This window comes from Mixophyes fleayi, chromosome 1 (genome assembly GCF_038048845.1).
Source record: "Mixophyes fleayi isolate aMixFle1 chromosome 1, aMixFle1.hap1, whole genome shotgun sequence".
NCBI classification, from domain to species: domain Eukaryota; kingdom Metazoa; phylum Chordata; class Amphibia; order Anura; family Limnodynastidae; genus Mixophyes; species Mixophyes fleayi.
The window spans coordinates 117674650-117694854 of record NC_134402.1 but is presented as its reverse complement, the minus strand read 5'-3'; the positions used below and the strand labels follow the sequence as shown (position 1 = coordinate 117694854).

The 20205-nt window shown below is 36.6% G+C and overlaps 1 long non-coding RNA gene across 1 annotated transcript; it reads right to left on the bottom strand.

Moving 5' to 3' along the window:
* Positions 1–949: 949 nt before the first annotated feature.
* Positions 950–9681, bottom strand: LOC142105628 (uncharacterized). The gene is made up of 3 exons (XR_012679711.1): positions 9597–9681; positions 5798–5851; positions 950–1216 (listed from the first exon to the last, which is right to left on the bottom strand). It is a non-coding gene; the product is annotated as an uncharacterized LOC142105628 (long non-coding RNA).
* Between the last annotated feature and the right edge of the window lie 10524 nt (positions 9682–20205).

The following is a 20205-nucleotide window of genomic DNA, read 5'->3' as shown; positions in this document are numbered from 1 at the left end:
GTGTTATTAGGAATATTGCACCCTATACTGTGAAATATAAGAATATAAGAAATTAACATTTAAATTACATTTAACCTGCTTGAAACACTCCTCAGCTTGTGCACTTGTGCTTTTATATGGTCACAAATCTCCTTTGTTACTTCTAATACCCTTATGTTTCATAATTGAGGGTGCACTATGCCATATATTTAAAGCTGGTCAGCAATTGCTATGCTGCCTTGGCTATATGTCTATATGGAAGTCCTGGTGGTGATATTTGGGTAGTTCTGTGGTTTTAATGGATGTATAAATAATATATAGTAAAAGACAATAATTTAACATACAAAAAAGTAATAATTGTGAAAAGCATCTCAGTCAGTTTGGTTACTTGTAAACATTTTTTTTTTCAATATAACTGTGTCCAAACACTTTTTGTATATCTGTTTTGTTTATAAAATAATAACAGTCAATATATAAACATCATGGTCATGTCTAATCGGTTAGTTGCATATTTATGTAAATACATTTGCAAGAATAACTGCTTTTAGTATGTTTAAAATAGGCACAGTATAATTAAGAATAAGGATCGTGTATTAGAAAACTGCATATTGTGTCAAGTCTTTAAGGTAGCCATTAGTGGAACTAGAGCTATAATTACGCAGCATCTGGTTCTCTGTATGTGGTGCTCTTGTCGGGTAATGGTCAATGGTTAGTGCTCTGCTTATGCTGTCTGAGAGAGTGTCACCAACTCCAACACAGAGAGAGGCGAAAACCCCAAACAAGTATTAACCAACCCAATAATTGGACACTTTTAAAGAAATGTTCTTTATCAGTAGAGTTAAGGAATACAATTTTGGAGGGATAAATGTACGGGCAATCACAGAGAATCAATTTATATAACAGTACTAAATTAACTCGTAAGTTATTTTAAAAATTTGTCTATATATAACTCTATGTATCCCTATATACGCATATAAAAACTGCTACGTTTTCATACAAAGGCATCTATATACTACCTCTTTAACAATAAACTAATAAATACACAGCAATTGCTTTTATTCAAACAAGTGCTTTGATCCAACTTTTTCCAAACTTCTTTCTGAATGGCCAATATAGAGGACCTGTTAGAGACTTGGAGAGGCGCTGAGATGGGTATGCATCAGGTACAATGTACCCTGCCATGGTCTTCCCATAGAGATTATGAGGAGGTGGATGGGGATTAAGCTGTGTTTGCAGCCTGGGAGAAAGGGGAACAAGAAGCAGTGTCCCGGATCCAATTTTACTCACAGTGGCATATTGGGGGGTGCTGATTTGTAGCATGGGCATGAAGTATACCATTCAAGATATTTTAAAGACACAGTTATTCAGAACATTATATGCACATATATCTTAAGTTTCATTATTCTCATTTAATCTGTTCTTCATGACAAATAGAAATATTACTATAGAATCAATATGGTTATAAAATTGTATACGTTCTTTATTAACTATAAGTTATCACTGATATCTGATATCTATTGCTGTTTCTTGGAGAACAAATACATTTTTTTTTACTAAAAAAAAAGAAGATATTTTAAAGGTATAACATTCTGTTTATCTTGTGACTGATTGTAAAGTTCTAAACAGTTAAAAGTTTTTTGAGTAGGTTTGAGGCTATTTGAAATTTGCAAATCTGTTAAACTTTCATTATCATACATTCAAAGTTCATTGAGTATGTTAAACATACTTAAAACATGTTTGTCAAATGTCAAACATACGTGTAAGATGCTCTTCAAACCTCATACATGGTTTATGTTCAATACTAATTTGTACTGTATGCACAGGGAATGTAAGAGTCTAGAAAATCAATAACTTCTTTTACTTTCTTCACATAACCTTCAATTTTGCATGCATAATATTTGTCTACTATTATTCCTTTAGCAAGAACTCATACCTAGTCATATATATAAATATATTATAAATAGTAAAATAATATAAACACCACCGCTACTCTTTCATGAGAACAGAGTTAGCATATTGCATTGTGAATAATGTTTCCTCTACTCATGAAATGATGAATCCACCTACTGATACTGTGAAAATAGAGAAATGAATGAGATACATTTTTCTATTCTGGTAGATGTGCTCAATTGCTTTTAGTTGCATACACAGTTAATGATTCATCATAATTGCTTTTCTGAAAATAAAACAGTTTTGTTATTAGTAACAATAAACTCCAATGCGCTCGTTCCCATGAACACGTTATTTTGTGGGGCTTTAGAATCCATATAGAAAGGGCAAAATGGAAATGCGTGCTTGTGATATACTGAATATAGATGAATATATGTATAATATTTAATACTGTAAATTCTTTGGATAATCCTTTATCTCTGCATGAAATCCTTCTATGTAAATGAAATTACTCTGAAGCTCTCAAAATAGGAGAGTGGGTTTGGAGAGGATCTCCTATCCCATTTTGTTATGAGATGTTACCTGTTCCAGAGCAAACAATTATAATAATGAGCATGCATTAGATTTTGGTGACCTGATCACTCAATGCTTCCTCCTCCTCATTTATTTTTATAGCACTACTAGTTCCGGAGTGCTGTACAGAGAATATTTGTTATTCACATCAGTCCCTGCACCATTGGAGCTTACAGTCTAAATTCCCTAACACACACACTAAGGTTAATTTTGTCAGCGCTGAATTAACCTACTTATATGTTTTTGGAGAGTGGAAGGAAACTGAAACACTTGAATGAAACCCATGCAAACATGGAGAGAATACACAAACTCCACATATATAAAACCTGGTCAGCAATAAAACTCATGCCCCAGTGCTGTGAAGCAGAAGTGCTAACCACTGAGTCACCATGCTTCCTTAATATTTACTGCACCAGATGCTTATAAAATCAAAATGGAGCAGAACTTCCCTACTGGAGGAAGCTTAAGGTATTTCAGTTTACCGTGACTCATTTTACTGTAATTTGGAAAGTTCTGTTAAATACTCTTTAATGAATTTTAGAAAAGACAGTTAAATGTAAAAAAAATCAGTGATCAAAAGCCAAAGAAAAGAAAAGAAAACCTACATACAATTTAGTACTATAATTAAGTCAACACTTCAGAGATGTGGGCAGCACGGTGGCATAGTGGTTAGCACTTCTGATTTACAGCACTGGGGTCATGAGTTCAATTCCCAACCATGTTCTTATCTGTGTGGAGTTTGTATGTTCTCCCCGTGTTTGCGTGGGTTTCCTCCAGGTTCTCCGGTTTCCTCCCACACTCCAAAAACATACTAGTAGGTTAATTGGCTGCTAACAAATTGACCCTAGTCTGTGTGTGTGTGTGTGTGTGTGTGTGTTAGAGAATTGAGACTGTAAGCCCCAATGGGGCAGGGACTGATGTGAATGAGTTTTCTGTACAGCGCTGCAGAATTAGTGGCGCTATATAAATAAATGATGATGATGTAAAGCCCTCTGTAGGTTTAAAACTGTAGGTTTAAAGCGGCGCTGCATTGTAAAGGGAAGTTTCCCTTTACAATGCAGCACCGCTTTAAATTTAAGCACTGAAGAGGCTGAACACGCCGGAGATGAAGAATCCGGAGATTCATACATTTACCCCCAGATCTAAATCCCATAGAAATCCCAAATCCCATAGAACACCTGTGGAGAGATGTGAAAACAGCAGTTGGGAGAAGGCACCCTTCAGATCTGTGAGAACATCAGCAGTTTGCACAAGAAAAGTAGACCAAAATGATTGTAGGAAGCAGTTGATTGCGATTATTTTGACCAAAGGCTGAGCTAACAATTAATAAAGACTATATAGATTTGCTATATTAATTCATTATACTCTATAATGTTGAATTGCAACACCGTATTGGAGAGTGCTGTGAATATTTTTACTAACTTTGTTACTATAATCTTATTAGATTTTTTTGCTTTGTGTTATAGTATTATATATTTGTACAATTTCATGCAACATAATTTGGTTAACCATTTGGAATCATTAAGTAAGTAGTAGAAGTTTTGGCAGTTACTCTGAATATATTTCTAATACGTGGCTTGTTATATCTTTGTAGTATTGTCTCTAACTTTGTTTATTTTTTAGAATTAGTAGTAGTTACTTGTTTATAACTTTTGTTTTATGTCTTTTTAGCAATGTGATTAATTGAGTGATTCATTAGATTACTTATAGAGAATGCAATAGGACATAGATAAAATACATGTAAGGTAGTCAGAATAACTGTCAGCATTTAAAGGGTAGTAAGGGTCCTGCTCATGAGAGAGCTTACAATCTAATAGGAAAAGGGCATAGCTAAGGCAAGATGAGCGAGTGGTGTTTGGGACAGCTGTAAGGGTGAGTAGTAAAGATGGAAATAGAGTATGCTCTAATAAAGAGATGAGTTTTGAGAGAATATTTAAAGATTTGATGCCTGCGAGAGAGTCAGATCTGGAATTCCATAAGTGGGTAGTGACATAGATCTTGGAGGTGGAAGTGGGTATCAGAGAGGATAGTATGAGTATGAGTGAGAGTATTTCAAGTTGAGATTTGAGATTTATGAAGGGGTATTGCTGTTGATGACTTTGTAGGTGAGGATGAGTATTTTAAATTGAATTCTGGAGGAAATGGAAAGCTACTTCTAATAGATCTGGCATTGTGATCTACCATGATGAGTGGCTGACTATCGCTTTTTTCTTTCATAGTCTTAGTTTGCATAACCCTTCCAATATGATCAAGACGATATAAACATCATTTAAGTGAAACAAAGAAAATGCTTTAAACAGGGACTACTGCATTGGGGACTGAATTGAGCTTGGTAGAATTCATGGTGAGCATGATGATGCCATCTTTGTGCTGGGGGCATTTGCTGATTCCCGCTGGAACCAAATGTAGGACAGTTTCCACAGGATAGCCCCAAGCCTATTTCTGTGGGTCCTACTGGGATGTAGAAATATGAACCCTGGAGGTCACGATGAATGCCACTCCAAGGGATCACTCCATGGGTAAAAAAAAAAATACATTATAAATAAATAAATTAATATAGTTTAAAAAATATACAAGGAGTACTAACATATTAAAAATGTCAACAAATAGATCTGAAGGGACATACAAACATACATATAGTCAGCATTGGTCTTTCTGAGATGTTATCCATAGTGTATCTTTGATCAGCTTTAGATCCCTCATAGTATAAATATCTGTTGTTGTCCAGCACAAGACACTATAGTCAATGTAGTCCAACATGTAAGTGATGAAGAAAGTGCACTGCCACATTTCTGGGTGCACATTGAGATATATGGGCTCTTCAATGCCATGAATTATAATAGGAATCATCACCACAAAACACAGACTTACATTTAACAAGGCATTACATCTTACAAAAACACACTGTAAATTCAGGCTGCTTGATTAGGTCTATTAGGATAAACAGGCAGGCTCTTTATAGGCTGTGGGGATTTTTGATACAGGGAAGAAGTTTGAGATCCTGTTGCAATTTCTGATGTGTCTTTAGTTACTTTGCTGCTGTAGGATGGTGACTTGAACACTGATCCCTGTTTTTCAAGCATGCCCAAACTTTGTGCAAGTCAGAAGCTTATAGCTAGCTAGGTGGACAAGTCTTCAATCTACAGCCTATTGTAGCTTATCAATTAAATAATTTACTGTCCTTCTTACCTCCATTGACTTTAAACTGGGGCTGTTCAGACAGTCTTTTTTGCATACCTTGGTCCAGGATAAATGAAGTCCATGTGCTTTGAGCCATCTTCAGATACTTGCCAACTATCTTTATATACCCATACAACAGGCATTTTGCTGCCCCAAATCTTATTATAGGTCTTACCTTGCAGTAGCCTTCCCTTCACTGGCTTCATGTTCAGTTTTCTGGCCGGATATCCTTTGCAGATAAAAACAGCCTAAACCGGTTCCAGAGACAAAAGATCAGCTGACTGGCACAGGGAGAGGAGGGGGTAATCCACACACACAGTGATACATAATATTACAATTGCAGACATGATACAAGATACATTACAGTACACAGTAACCTTGCAACACAACATTATATGAAAAAGCAAAACCCCTCTGTGAGGAACAGGACCAAGGTGGCATGCACAATGTCCTTTATAGTCCACACAATTGAAGCTCTTGGGTTTTAGAAAACTGCACCAACTTAGCAGAAGGAGGTCTCAGGTTGGTTTAAACTTAGCCTGACACCCACATCACCCCACAAAACTCTTTAATATAGATTGTCTCTTAAAGTTTTATTTGTTTTATGCTTCACAAGTTGTGAAAACAATATTTTAATTTTTCTTCTTATGAATGTGAATAATGGGAACTTTTCCCTAAAGCTAACTACGGACACAGATAATCTGATATTATAGCCAATATTGCAGTGTGTGCCCCATAAATGGGCCTGATGCACATTTATAAACCAATTGACATGGACTGGACAGCTACTGGTCTGTGTGTAGTTATGACACTAACAGGCCCCAGTGTACTTATCACACTAACAGGCCCCAGTGGGGTTATCACACTAACAGGCCCCAATGGTGCTGGAAGTGATGTGGTGGCATGACCCATTCACCAGATGTCAGGTACTCCTCACATTTGCCCATCTACATGAGTATAATACAGAACAGCTATGCTTGCAGTTATGTTACAGATTGTCAATATATTATGCCAAAGACAGTTTTCCCTAACCTTTCAAACAATCGATGTTACCATCTTAAACAATATCTCTAAACCTAGCTGCACAGCTATACCTGTGTGTAACCTGGTCTGCAGCCTTTACCTGCAGACTGTCAGCTGAATAGCTGATTCCTTTCATAGAAGCCTCTCATAAACCACACCCTTTATTACATATACCTCCCCCTAGCGTCACTAAGTAGGGTGGCACAGACTTTGCAAGGAGCATATCTTTGTGTAAGAGAGCTTCTGCGCTCTTTTTGTTCTTCTGACTTTTTAAGGCTCGGGACAAGTAAGGTTCTATTGCCTTTTTAAATGTCTGCGCAAACATGCCTTCCAGCATATTAATGGGATAATTATTTTCTCGACACTTGAGGACACTGTTCTGTAACAGCCTGTCCTACCTCACTTTCCACTCATAGCCCCTTAATTTTGCAAAAGGATGCTTATGAGCACTTTCCAATTGTGGTTGTACTGTGATATTGGGATAGCTTCTCTGGCACACTGCAAAAAACCTACAAAACCTCTTCATAGCTAGGTAGACTCCAGGTCAGTAAAACCTGTGCAAAACCTGTTTTCTTGTACTACCTTCCCCTAAGCGTCCACCACCCACCTGAGTGTGTGCTGCTCCCAAAACTAAGGATGCATGAACCTATGGCACTCATAGCTGTTCTACCTTTCACCACTTCACAGTAATCACTTAGAACAAAAAAAAATATTTTTATAAATATATAATAGTATACAACCTGCTGAGTTGACAGCTCTCCCCATAATGCCAACATTATTAACTACATTAAAGCTATGTTTTAGTCACATCATCTTTCTGGTCATGTGTAAAGTTTGGCACATGCAGTACGGGATAGTCAGACCGGTTGATACCCTCACTAACAAGTGGGGCGGGCATGTGTGATGTCATCCGCCAATGCTGATTTCATCAGTACAGGTTTCTGTGAAAGTCCTGCGGTGACCATGAGGAAAACATTCCATTTTGGCTGCTTGAAAACATTGAGGTCCAGATGTTGGGGTGTTTAGGCAGATCCTTTAAGACAGAGCTTCTGAACCATGTATCATTTCCCGGAATCTCTGGCCATATTAGCTCACAGTGGATCTCTTTAAACAGTCGGAGGTCTCACCCCAGAACAATCAGATATAGCAGCTTAGGCGCTATGGCAAACACGGCCTTCACGTTTTTTCATTTCAAACTAATGGCCAAAAGAGTCCCTTTTAATCTCCTGATTATCCCATGTATGCGGTGAACTTTAACTTTGGGCAACCTCTAGACCTTGGCTCCAGCCAGGACAGAACTGAAACCAGCATAACGTCACTCCCAGAGTCCACGACTGCCTGGACAACCTTATTGTTCTCCTACACAGTCAGTTTGATTATAGGTGAACCACTGGCTGTGAAACTTCCTGGACAGCCACTTTGGAAGACAGGCCCTGCTTGGGCAAGTCTACAGTCCATGGGTTTTTGAGGCCTAGTGGACCTGGCTTTATAGTGTCCAAGCTTCAACTAGTAGTAGTACTGTAAAACATCTCTGACCGAGCAGAGCTATGAGGCACTACTGAACGAACAGCACTATGAGGTGCCACGACCTGAACAGCACTATGAGGCACCACTGACTAAACAGCGCTTGGAGATACCTCGGGCTGAACAGTACTGGGAGACATATACTTGGGGACTGGAAGTTCATGTTTACACTATTTGAAATTCTCATCCTTAGTGTTTATTAGGTCCTTCAGAGAGGATGCTAAGGCCACAGCTTGGTCCGTTCCTTGGCATAATTAAAAGAAGATGTATTTTTTTCATGGAGTAATTGTTCAAGCTTTTCACGCTCTACAGCCAGATGAAGCATCTCTAATTTGCACTACACAACAAGTTCATTTACAGACTCTGTTTACGTGTGCACCTCTTGCTGAACCATGACAAGTTTTTGTTCTAAAACAGCATTTTTTTGATGTTTCTCTGATTCTATCCCTTTAAAACAGCTCCCTCTGCATTTTGTGTTTCTTCTACAATGTCTGCAATACATTCAACTTATCTTTCAAAGACTCAAACCCCACAATTTCCTGCTTTCTCTGCTGCAATCTCTTCAGTTTCTGTAAGAGCCTACTGTTTTCTCATTTCCTTCATATAAATCTTTCAACTCCTCTTTCAGGGATTCAAAGACCACATTTTATTTCTCTTTCTGCAATTTCTCTGCAGTTTTATGTAAGGGCCTTTACTGTTTTTTTTTTCCTCATTTAATTTTTATTAACTCACACAACTGTTGATTTGAGCTCCACGACTCTCTTTCAAGCCAAAAGTTTTCTTCTTTAAAATTTTTCTCCATACGATCAAACTCTTCACTGGCCATATAATCTGACCCAGGCAACACCAAGTTTGTGCAGAGAGCATAATATTTTACAACTTCTTCTTCATTCTGTAAATTCCAGTGCGGGTTTTCTAAATTTTCTTGCTGGGACTGAATTTTAAACATACTTGTGTGAAAGCTTTCTTTTTGACATATTTTATTCTTTCTCTTGCTCATATTGGCTGAAGTAAAGAACATGTATACTGGCAGCAATTACTCTTTGTTCTATAGCAGCCTTTAAACATAAAACTTGATATTTACATATATCAGCACTTTCCACAGGCAATAAGCGAAACATGCAGGTGCTTTAACATCCCACACAGGCAAATAGCAAACATCTGAGCACAGGGTTTTTGGACCACACCCAACTCACAGCTCAGTGAGTAACAAAGGTGTGGCACTACAATGCCTAGTAAATTTTAAAATGTTTACATTCTTTGCAAAACAAAACAGGAGCTGAACAGTTCACAGTAATATTGCTCCTTTATCTGTCTCTCAACATACAAAATATTTGCTTTCTCTGCAATACAGCAATCTCCCCACTGCAACTGACAGCTTTAAACAGTTTGGTGTATGATAGTGGTATTCATTGCATTTCACTCACCACCATTGCATCTGATTGGCTGGGTGGACAGCAGTGCTTTGACTGTCCTTTGAGATCCCACTTCTGACACCACTTGTGACATGGGAACCCTTCTGGTGATGCACACACGGACAACTTCTTGCTTGAAAAAAACAATACTTTTATTGTTCCATCAAATAAACAGCAGAAAGATACCAGTAAGCCTATCAATAGCTAGACATAAACCTCCTGTCTAGACACCGGCCACTGTTTTGCATTGGTCACCATGCACAAGTGGACAATAGAGGTTTAGATACATGACACTCCTCCCACAGCCCTGGCTTGATGGACAGACGACACTTCCACCTTGCCTTTAAAAGGAAGTCTACTCAGGTGCTCTATAATTCATTTTCATTGCAGACATACCTTGTTAGCTTTGCTGAAAGCTGTGTAAAGCAAAATCACATTTTATGCTTCTATTTGTCACCCATGTCATGGTCAAACACTTCAATAATTGGAGAAATTGATACAATATTTGTAATTTTAAAATAAAAAATCATTGTCTATTTTTGGTTTCTCACTTTTTACATTTTCACCAATGTTGTTCAGATGATTTAATAGAGGTTGATCTTCAAAAGGTTCAGTTAAAAATTCATAGTGGTGACATCAGTAAGAAACTAAATAGATTTATAAAGTCTATGGTTTTGCTTCGGTTGGCATTAATAAAGATTTGTTGTTCACTGACTTTATGGGATATTGGTTTTAGATTTGGCTGTATTTTCAATTTGTTTGTAGATGCCCATTTTTCTCACAACTTTCGCTTTTATTATCAGCTACTTCATGATAGCTATTGTGTGTGCATTTAGTATTTCACTTAATGTCTCTTGGGATTATAATGTATTTATTTATATTTCAATCAATCCATGTAGAGTTTTTCTCACACTTACTTTGTAATCACAATATTTCTTTTTATTTTACATTATTTCAATTGGTATTCAATTGCCTTTATACAACTTATTTTAATGCATTTCATTATGTCATTAATTTATTATTTCAGTTTTGGCCTATTTTTTATAGACATACTTCTCTTATGGAATACTCACATTCATGTTCATTCTGTGTTACAGACAAGATTCCCTTTCATCTCTACTACGTCTATTCTTCTGCTATGCTACCCCCACCCTGCCAGAACAATGCCAATTAGTCCTGAAACTGACTATTAATATGTCAAAGTTGTAGCATGTATGGGCACGTTTACTTATTTACTTTACCAGTGTACTGTGTTACCTGGCTTAACTTTAATACCTACTTCCTTGAGTTGTTTCTTTCCCATGTATTTTCTTCTCTGATAGCTTTCCTAAAAAATATTCTTATTTTCATTTCTACTTACATTCTCATCTGCTGTGTCTGTTTCCACTACTCTTGATTTTTCAATTAATTTTACACATGCCTCTATCACTAAGAACTGCAGCTCACCACTGATCTCAAACAAGGAGCTGTGCAGTACGACCAGATGCCCAGCAAGCCATGACTCACCCTTGCATCATGTTGGGGATAGGTGTGAAAGTACAATCCCTGAAATAGTACTATGATGCCTGGATATCCCCATCTAACAATGCCAGTGGAATGACAGATGGGGGGGTTAAGGCATTATAGCACATATGGAATAATCTAAACTGATGAATTTATAAACTCATGCTTTATTACAAGCAATTCTTTTGCATGAGTTTTGACATTGCCTGCAGCATTCACAAATGTCAATGTTCATTAGAAAGCAAAAGAATTGATGGAAGGAGTTGTTATGTGTTAACTGCAAATTTGTGTGCTGTAGAGAAGCTGTATAGCTTCATTGACTGGTCAAAGCATGGGAAAATCAGTCTGATTGGTTAGTTATGAGATTTCAGTTTGTGCCACAGACTGGTGCTGTTTACAAGTTTTATGTGGAGATCCCACTCTCATGATTGCCTTATTATTATATCAGGACAGTTTCATGAATTTATTTGCTGAAGGCAAAGTTGTGAAATTAGTCCGAACTTCCTAATCAGGCCAAATCGATTCAACCATCTCTCCATTACATGTGAAACATACTCAAATACTAGAAGGCATATGACATCTATATTTTGACATAAATAACATTTTAAACATAATGAGGTGGATGCAGAGTTGAATGTAAGTCACACACAAAGTGCGTTTGTAGAAAACACGGGTAAAATGAACGTATATTTGCAGCCATGTAGATTTGCACGCAACAAAGAAAACAGTTAACACTGCATCTGCCACAAAATGCGCCAGGTATTCATTACATACCTATGTGTGTATTGTGCAGCTGGGTGCAATGGAAATAGAGGAGATAACAAGTACTGCTCTGCATGGCCCATATATGCGTCATACAAACACTGTGTAAATACTCCCAAACCTGACCAGTACACAAATGTGTTTACAGCACAATTAATCTCTCATGTATAAATGATCTGCATTATGATATACATCCTATGTACACTATCTTAACAAACTTAGCATAGCGTTGGCTTTTGCTGCTATGTTGCTCCATCTATTCCCTGAAACTTTTTTTTATACTGCTTATTCTTTTATTTGTATTTTTCTGTATAATTTATTTTGTACACTTCATTGATTAGGATAAACGGTCATCATTTTATTAAAGTACATACTTATATTTTAAGTAGAGATTTGCGTAGACCCCGTGTTTTTATTTTGGTTTTGGTTTTGGCCAAAAATCCTCACGTGTTTTGGTTTTGGATATGGATTTAATTATAATTTGTGAATAATAGGTGTAAGTATGTGATTTTGAGCTGTTTCTACATTACTATTTATAGCATTTACATTCAATTACAGTCTATTTTCTAATGCTGTCTTCACAACTGTCAAAATTTTCACCAATTTTGCTCAAAGACTTCAGCGAGCTGACTGGCTGAAATTAATGACAGAACAGCGGAACAAATACATGGCTGTTTAATAAAATATACAATCCCTGTGAAACATAGTTACACATCAGTGTGTACAAAGTGTAGATTTGCATCTGATTTGCCTTCCTCATTTCTTTTTTACATTGCTTACCTGACTTTAAGTCACTGAAATATGACTCCTTTCCTCTTCAAAACTTTCCATTAAAGTGCCATTAACACTACAGTTTGCCTTTGGGTTTTGGCCTTCGGGCATTGATACCCACGTGCATGATTTTGCAGTTCTTGTCATTAAACAGTAGTTGTCACGCTCTTGACCATCCCTCTAGTCTACCTAGATCATCAATCATTTGTTTTACCCCTTATGGTGTATCTAACCTGTTGCATATCTTTGTGTCATCTGCAATAAGGCATACTTTCCCTTCAATGCAATGTGTGATGTCACCAATCAAGATATTAAAAAGTACTTGTCTAAGTACAGATCACTGAGGTACTCTATTGGTAACTTTTCCCTCCTGTGAATGCACTGCACTTACTACAAATATCTGTTTTCTATCCTGCAACCAAGATCAAAAGATTCCACCATCTTAGAATCCAGTCCCAAACTTTCAAATTTAGTTAACAGTCTGTGATGTGTGACAATGTCAAATGACTTACTAAAATCTATATAAGATACATTTATTCCCCCCCATGATCTATTACTTTAGTCGCCAAGTCAAAAAAAGGTCAATAAGATTGTTTGACACAATCTTTCCCCAGTAAATCCATTCTGTTTGGGATCTTGTAAATAGTTGGATTTGAGATATTCTACAACTCTTTCTTTTAAGAGTTTTTACATCAATTTTCCTACTACCGATATAAGGCTCACTGGACGGTAGATGCTTGCCTCTTCCTAGCTTACACTTTTGTGCAGTAGGACTACATTCACTCAATTCCAGCCCTCTGGAATTACTCCTGTAGCTAGTGACTGATTGAATAATTCTATTAATAGTGTTAACAGCACCCCTTTAAGCTCTTTTAGTCTCCTTGGATGCATCCCATTCCGCCCCATTTAGTTATGAGAGTTCTGTTAGGACCTTCTTCTTTGTAAATGTACTTGAATCTACCTAATTTTTATAAATATACTTCCAACTTACCTGTGGCCCCTTCTCCTCTCTTTTTGTAGTGAATACTGAGCAAAAATAATTATTAAGATGATCTGCTATTTCCTTGTCTCCCTCAGCAAGACTCTTTAGTGTGCTTTGGAAGCCACTTCAATGATCTACATGCAGTCGATGAATGCCAAAAATGCCCAGAATTTTTCTGGGCCACCAATAGCATCTCCTGCAGAAGGCTAAATATGCACAATAGTTTATAACTTGACAAAAACATATGTGATCACATTTGTAAATTGGACAAAGGATGTGAATTGATGCAAAATTGATACAAAGCAATTTGCTTTGTATGTAAATTTAATGTAAAATAAGCCCACATAAATATGTTGATATAGAGCAGTTTGAAAATCTGTTTGTTTGTTTCCCCATAAAAAACATTCCTCAATATCTTGACTATTATTGAACACATACTTTTATCCTTGATTAGTATCTATTTGCTGAACTATCAGCAGGACTATGAGGTCTATGATATACTAGTTGATTCTTTTATCTCTTTGGACTTTTTTGCACCTATACTGATATAGATATAGAGATATAGATATATATATATATATATATGAAATACTCAACTATTTATGCGAAGATATTGTTTATGAATGTCTATTTAGGCTGCTATTACAATAGTTGTACACTATTACACCACCACAGGGGCATTGTTATAATAAATTATACAAATGGTCCATGTCTCTAAGTCATATGTTATAAGACATAGATACATCTCTGGTTTATATTCTTTGCCCCAAAGGCATACACTATTTTTTGATTCTAGCACGTGTACCAGCAGTAGCTAAACCACTACTAACAAAAACTACTAACATAGTGGTGTATGGAATGTTAGTTATTTAATTTTTTTTGACAAATCAGCAGGTTCATCAAAAACCTCTCTCTTAATTCTTACATAATGAGCTGATGTTTTCCTTGAGATTGACAAACATTGTCTGGATTTTGAGTGCAGTTTTTTATACTTTATTTCCACATAACCTTTTTTACTAGTAGAGGTTGAAAAAGTACTGCTACTGCCAGTACTGGTACTGGGATACTCCTGATCTGTAGACTGATCTGTGGTTGACAAGAGGAGCAATGCTTCATGAACTTGGAGCTATTTGTAGGTGTCACCACACCAGGTAAATACTCTATGAGAGGGAAAGGAGGGAATATTACCTTACAATTCATCTGGCACTGCTAGATAATCTAATTCAAATTTAGACAATGGGGCCTGAGTTATTAAAGAAAGTAATGCAAAAAAATGGAGTAGATGTTCTCCGGGACAAACAATGTTACAATGCAAGGGGTGCAAATAAGTTGATTTTTTCACACATAAGTGAAATACCTGATAGCTTTATGTTTACACTTAAATTTAAAGTTGATAAAGAACATGCCATATCCCAACTATAAATCTGTCCCCACATTTTAAATTTACCTCCCCCTCCAATGCAACAAGGTTTTGCTCAGGTGCAAAGTTACTCCTTGCTCTACTCTCCTTAATGGCTCAGGTCCTTGGTTCCTAAATAATATATATATATATATATATATATATATATATATATATATATATATATATTTATTTGTGGGACTGTGCCGCAGAATCAAAGGACACTCTTATTTTTGGCCACTTACTAAAGATGTCACTGATACTGCCCTTACACATGCATTCATTCAGCTTCAAACACTTGGCATTTTGCAAGAAATCTATTTGTTTTATTGGGTGTGTTTCTCACAGTCAATCGGCACCCTGATTTTTGTCAGCTAAATAATACAGATTTTACTGATAAACTGCCCCTCACATAATTGCTTTCAGCTTAAAACATTTGGGATTTTAAATGTATGAAATCAATTTGTTGTTTTTTTTGGGGTTGTGCTGCTCATAGTCAAACCGCATCCTGTTTTTTGCCCACTAAATAGCTCAGATATACTGCCCCTCACAAAATTTCTTTCACCTTGAAGCATGCATTCACTGTTGTAAATTACAGCAAAATACTTTCTTATACCTCTAACCCACCGTTCCACTAGCTTTGAACTTCCACCCAAATTCAAGCTGTACCTCAGTTTATATTAGCACTGGCAGCCTGATTGAAAACACTGATTTCAGCCACGTAAGTATTTCCACAATCAAGCATCCATCCTGTGTGTGAGTGTCTGCTTTCCCATTGTCATCACCAGTATCGTCATCACTAGTATTGCACTACGGTCAAGCAGGTGGGAAAGAAATGCCTGTGTCAGGCGCATTTTCGACTGCTTGCAAGTTCTGCATTTGAAATGTCCATTCACACCCTGTTCTGCTCACTCAGTCGTCAGGGTCGATATGTCTGAGATACGTATAACTTTGAATCAATTGCTATTTCATGATCTTGTTTTCTGAGCATGTGCATGGCAAAAAAAGCAACATACTCTTAAAATAGTTACTTGCGTTCAACTCTACATCACACCCAATATCTTATACTCCTCTATCACCTGTAGAGGTTAAGATTCCTAATTAGCAAATACCTCCTACAATAATCACTCAACACCTCAAAATTAAATTTGCAAATCATTTATCTGTTATCAGTTTGAAGGATTTGAAAAACTATGCATATTATTAGATTAAAGTAAATATATAAATAATAAGATCTTTTTTTAAATCCCAATATTCCTGTGGGTAAAAAAAATATGGTCCATCAATTTAACCAGAAAACAAGCACATATTTTATCATTGCGTGAAAAGGAAAAGTCAATGTGAATAGATAATTAATTGAATTGTATTTTTGCAAGAGCTATTCTTGACTTGCCATCATTCAATACAATGTCTTATAATTAAGATAGGAATTCTGATAAAATGGAAATGTAGAGCAAAAAAAAATAATTTTTCGTCTTGTAGATTTTTTATTAAAGTAAAATAAAGCGTAGGGAAGAAATGATTGTACGTTCAAATGTTTTCTTAACAGTACATTCTCACCGATATTTTTAATGTGCATATAAGTGCAAAATACTTATTCACATATTAATGTTGGTACTTTTTCTAAAAGTGTCACAAAATAAATCAGATAGTTCAGTATGAAGAAAAATGTAACAAATACCAGTTTAAAGTGGTCAGATGTAAGGCATTTTGACTTTGAAGAAAGAATGCTTTAAAATGTATATTATCATAACACTGAGCAAATTGCAGATTGACAGGTTTGTAAATCTTTTCCGACATAAGCAAAAGATTGAAAACATTTTTGTAGGTGCATACGCATACAGAATCATATCAATTTAATTAAACTAAAATGTTTTACTACACATTGAAAATAATCAAGTTAGAAGTAGTGGTTAACTAAATTATTAAATAGGCTTTACACTCTTATCCAGGCTTCATGTAATATATAGTAGACCCAGTAAACTATTAAAAAACACATTGCACATTAATGTCATATTACTGAAATGCAATAGCCAATACTGCACTTATACTATAACTAAACTGCTGACACAATTCTGTTAACAAGTGCTGTCAGCACATTTGGTTGTATGCACGGACAAGATATTGATACCCATGCTTACTAAACTGCGATACTCAGAGGCAATGTATATTGGGGGGAAATCTCAGGTAAAAATACAGTTATGTAGATAGTCAGAATAATACATTTCTATTAGTGAAACTGTGTGAGGAAAAGTTTCTTGCCTGAGCACAGTAGCAGTTCAGTGCTATGCTTTACCTAATACCCTGATCAATTGCATAGACTTCAAGAGGGAGCAAAATCCCTGGATCAGTGCTGTGGCTCAATGATGGTAGTTAGGCAGTGGATTAATAGACCAATCACTTCCTATTGTCTCTGCTTGAACTCCTTTGTAACGACTTTGTATGACTCTCCACATATGACTATATGTGCAAGAGTCTGGCAAATTCCTGGAAGCCAAGTTGAACAGAGAAGAGGTGGGTGTAGATTATCATGAGGACACTATTTGCATCATCAATCTCTGCCTACCATGGAGGAAACACTGGGGTGAAGAATAAGTAATGACAACAAATTGTAATGGAAAGAGAGAGGCATTTTATTGTAACACACCTCCTCCTGGTAAATAAAATGACCACCACTCTCCAGCACACAGATGTAGTAATTGCTTATTCTTCTCCTTGGTGTTTCCTTAGGATATGGGGCCAGTGAGAATGTCCCGCAAACAGAATATAAGAGTGAGATTCAGCTCTAGATCTATACTGTAAATTATATTATCTTTATTTAATTCATGGAATATACTGTAAGAGTATAAATCTAGAGTTGAATCTCACTGTTATATCATAGTCACCTACTCTTCCTAAATGTCCGGAAGACTCCCAGAATATTGGGAGACCAGCTAGACTGCTAGGAAGGTAGGCTAATCTCCCATACAAGCTCTGTGCCTCCCAAACTGCCAAGTGGTATGAAAACATCACTCATATAATGCGAGGTGACGACCCGTACTGTGGTCTGCCAGTACAGTGATCTCTACACTAATTGAATAAGAGGTAAGTGAGTGAAGTAGGGTGATTAGGGGAGTGGGGGAAAAAGACAAATGGGGGAGAGGGGCTGAGAGATAAAGAAAGGGTATGTCAGATCGCAAGAGTGTGTGAGAGGAGCAGATAGAAAGCAGGGGAAAGGGGATGAGAAGATTAGTGAGAAGAGATGGGGGGACAGGGGTGATGTGACAGAGCACTGCATCCTACATATATATTTGTTCCTCCTTGTGGGGCTGAAGAACACATCACTGGAAAGGGCCCATCCCTGGAAAGGGCCGGATATGCCCATGGGTGGAGCAGGATACGGTACCTATGTGTTTCTTGCACATCTACATGAAATGTTTTTTCACAAGTAGGCATTTTCTGTGAAAACTTACTTTCAACAGTGCGTCTACCCTGCCTTAGCTAGTCAGGAAGGGGGTGGGGATGTCATCCTCGGCTCCTGAGACTGGAAGTTCCGTGCTTGGCTGTGCATCATTGCCACACATTACACTTGGATGAGCAGCAGCCAACAGCTTCCTCTTACTACTTCTTATTTATGTTAGATTCTGGCGATCGATGTTGGGGTACCTCAAGGGCATTAAAAACAATTGATTAATGGCATTATGTCAGTCATTAAATGTTTTAGGCACCTCTTAGCAAAATCGCCTTAGGAAATCGCCTAACTTAACATATTGTATCACCAGCCCTGCTATCCTGCTATGTGTTACCAACTCTACATAGTTTAGTGTCATAATAAAAAATGAAAACCTTGCTATTTAGACCATCTAAAAGTTTAGTTATAAAGCAAAAAATGATTGAAAAGAGCAGGGCCATTTAAGGTTGTGTTCAACTTTATTAGCGCAATTCCCTGTGTTTTCTAGTTTTGGATAAAAACTTTACTACTGTATGTGTAACACCCCCTCACTCTGACCCCGAGTGGGGTGTTGTAGATATGTATGTGTCTGTTTTCTCTTACTTCTCACAGTGATGAGGTGCCTCTACTTGAATCTTCTCTCACACTTGTGGTGATGTGGAAAGTAGGCTCTTCCACCAGGTTAGATAGAAAAATGTTCCGCGCTAGACATTAATATTACTTATTTCAACAACTCATTTGCTGCATCTAGTTAAATGTGGTATCATATACTGTTCATTTCTTTTGTGTTGCTGCGTGCGCCCTCATTACTAGGTATAAAGTGTGGCATAAAGGAAAATAACTACACTCCTGAGGTATCATTATCATTAGATGTATAGTTAGTTTTTACAATTGGTTTCCAGTTAGATAAATATATCTGTAACCGTCCTGAACAAAATTAAAATTAAAACTTTTATTGCGTATCCATAGAATATATATTAAAGCGAAATATTCTTCAAATTAAAATGAGTGCGCTATCTGTAGGTAGATAACATTATATTAACCAGGATAATTTCTGAATGATATAGGTTCTACTGGGACCGGACCAGGATATCACAACATTTGAATACAGTAATATAAGTCTATCATCTGTGTGTCATTTATACATAATATGTTATTAGTGATGGTATTCAAAGGTTTTAATATGGACTTCTAATAGTTGCACCAATTTAACAATAACCTATTTGTCAGAAGTTGTTTTTATTGCAAGTGTATATATGAGTTTAACTCAAAATAAAAGCTTCTCAACACCTATGATTCTTGAGATGTTTATATAAACCTATGGTATGTTTTTCACTTTCCCAATTCTTTATAACATTCAGTAATTAAGGTGGACATACTATTCACTTAGACACACCTTACAATAGATTCCTTTATTGGTGCTGGTTGCAGTGCTATAAGAGCAGCATGTTCCAGAAACAAATTGCAGCTACTGTTTATTAGTTAGTCTGATCTTGCTACTTAGTAACACAATAACTTTCAGTTATTGTGTCAGCACATTAATACATAAATTGTATACTAAGTAATGTTATTCTCCTTATATGATTCTCAGAATGATCTGATTGGAGTGTTTCCTATGTGTCCAGCGATATAATGCAGTATCAAAAATTCATACTACTTGATCTACGTTCATTCATCAAATGTAAAATGTGCATAAGATACATTACAATTGTATAATAATAATGATAACCTAAGAGTGTCATAGACAGTAGTTTCCTTTGTACCTCTTACACCA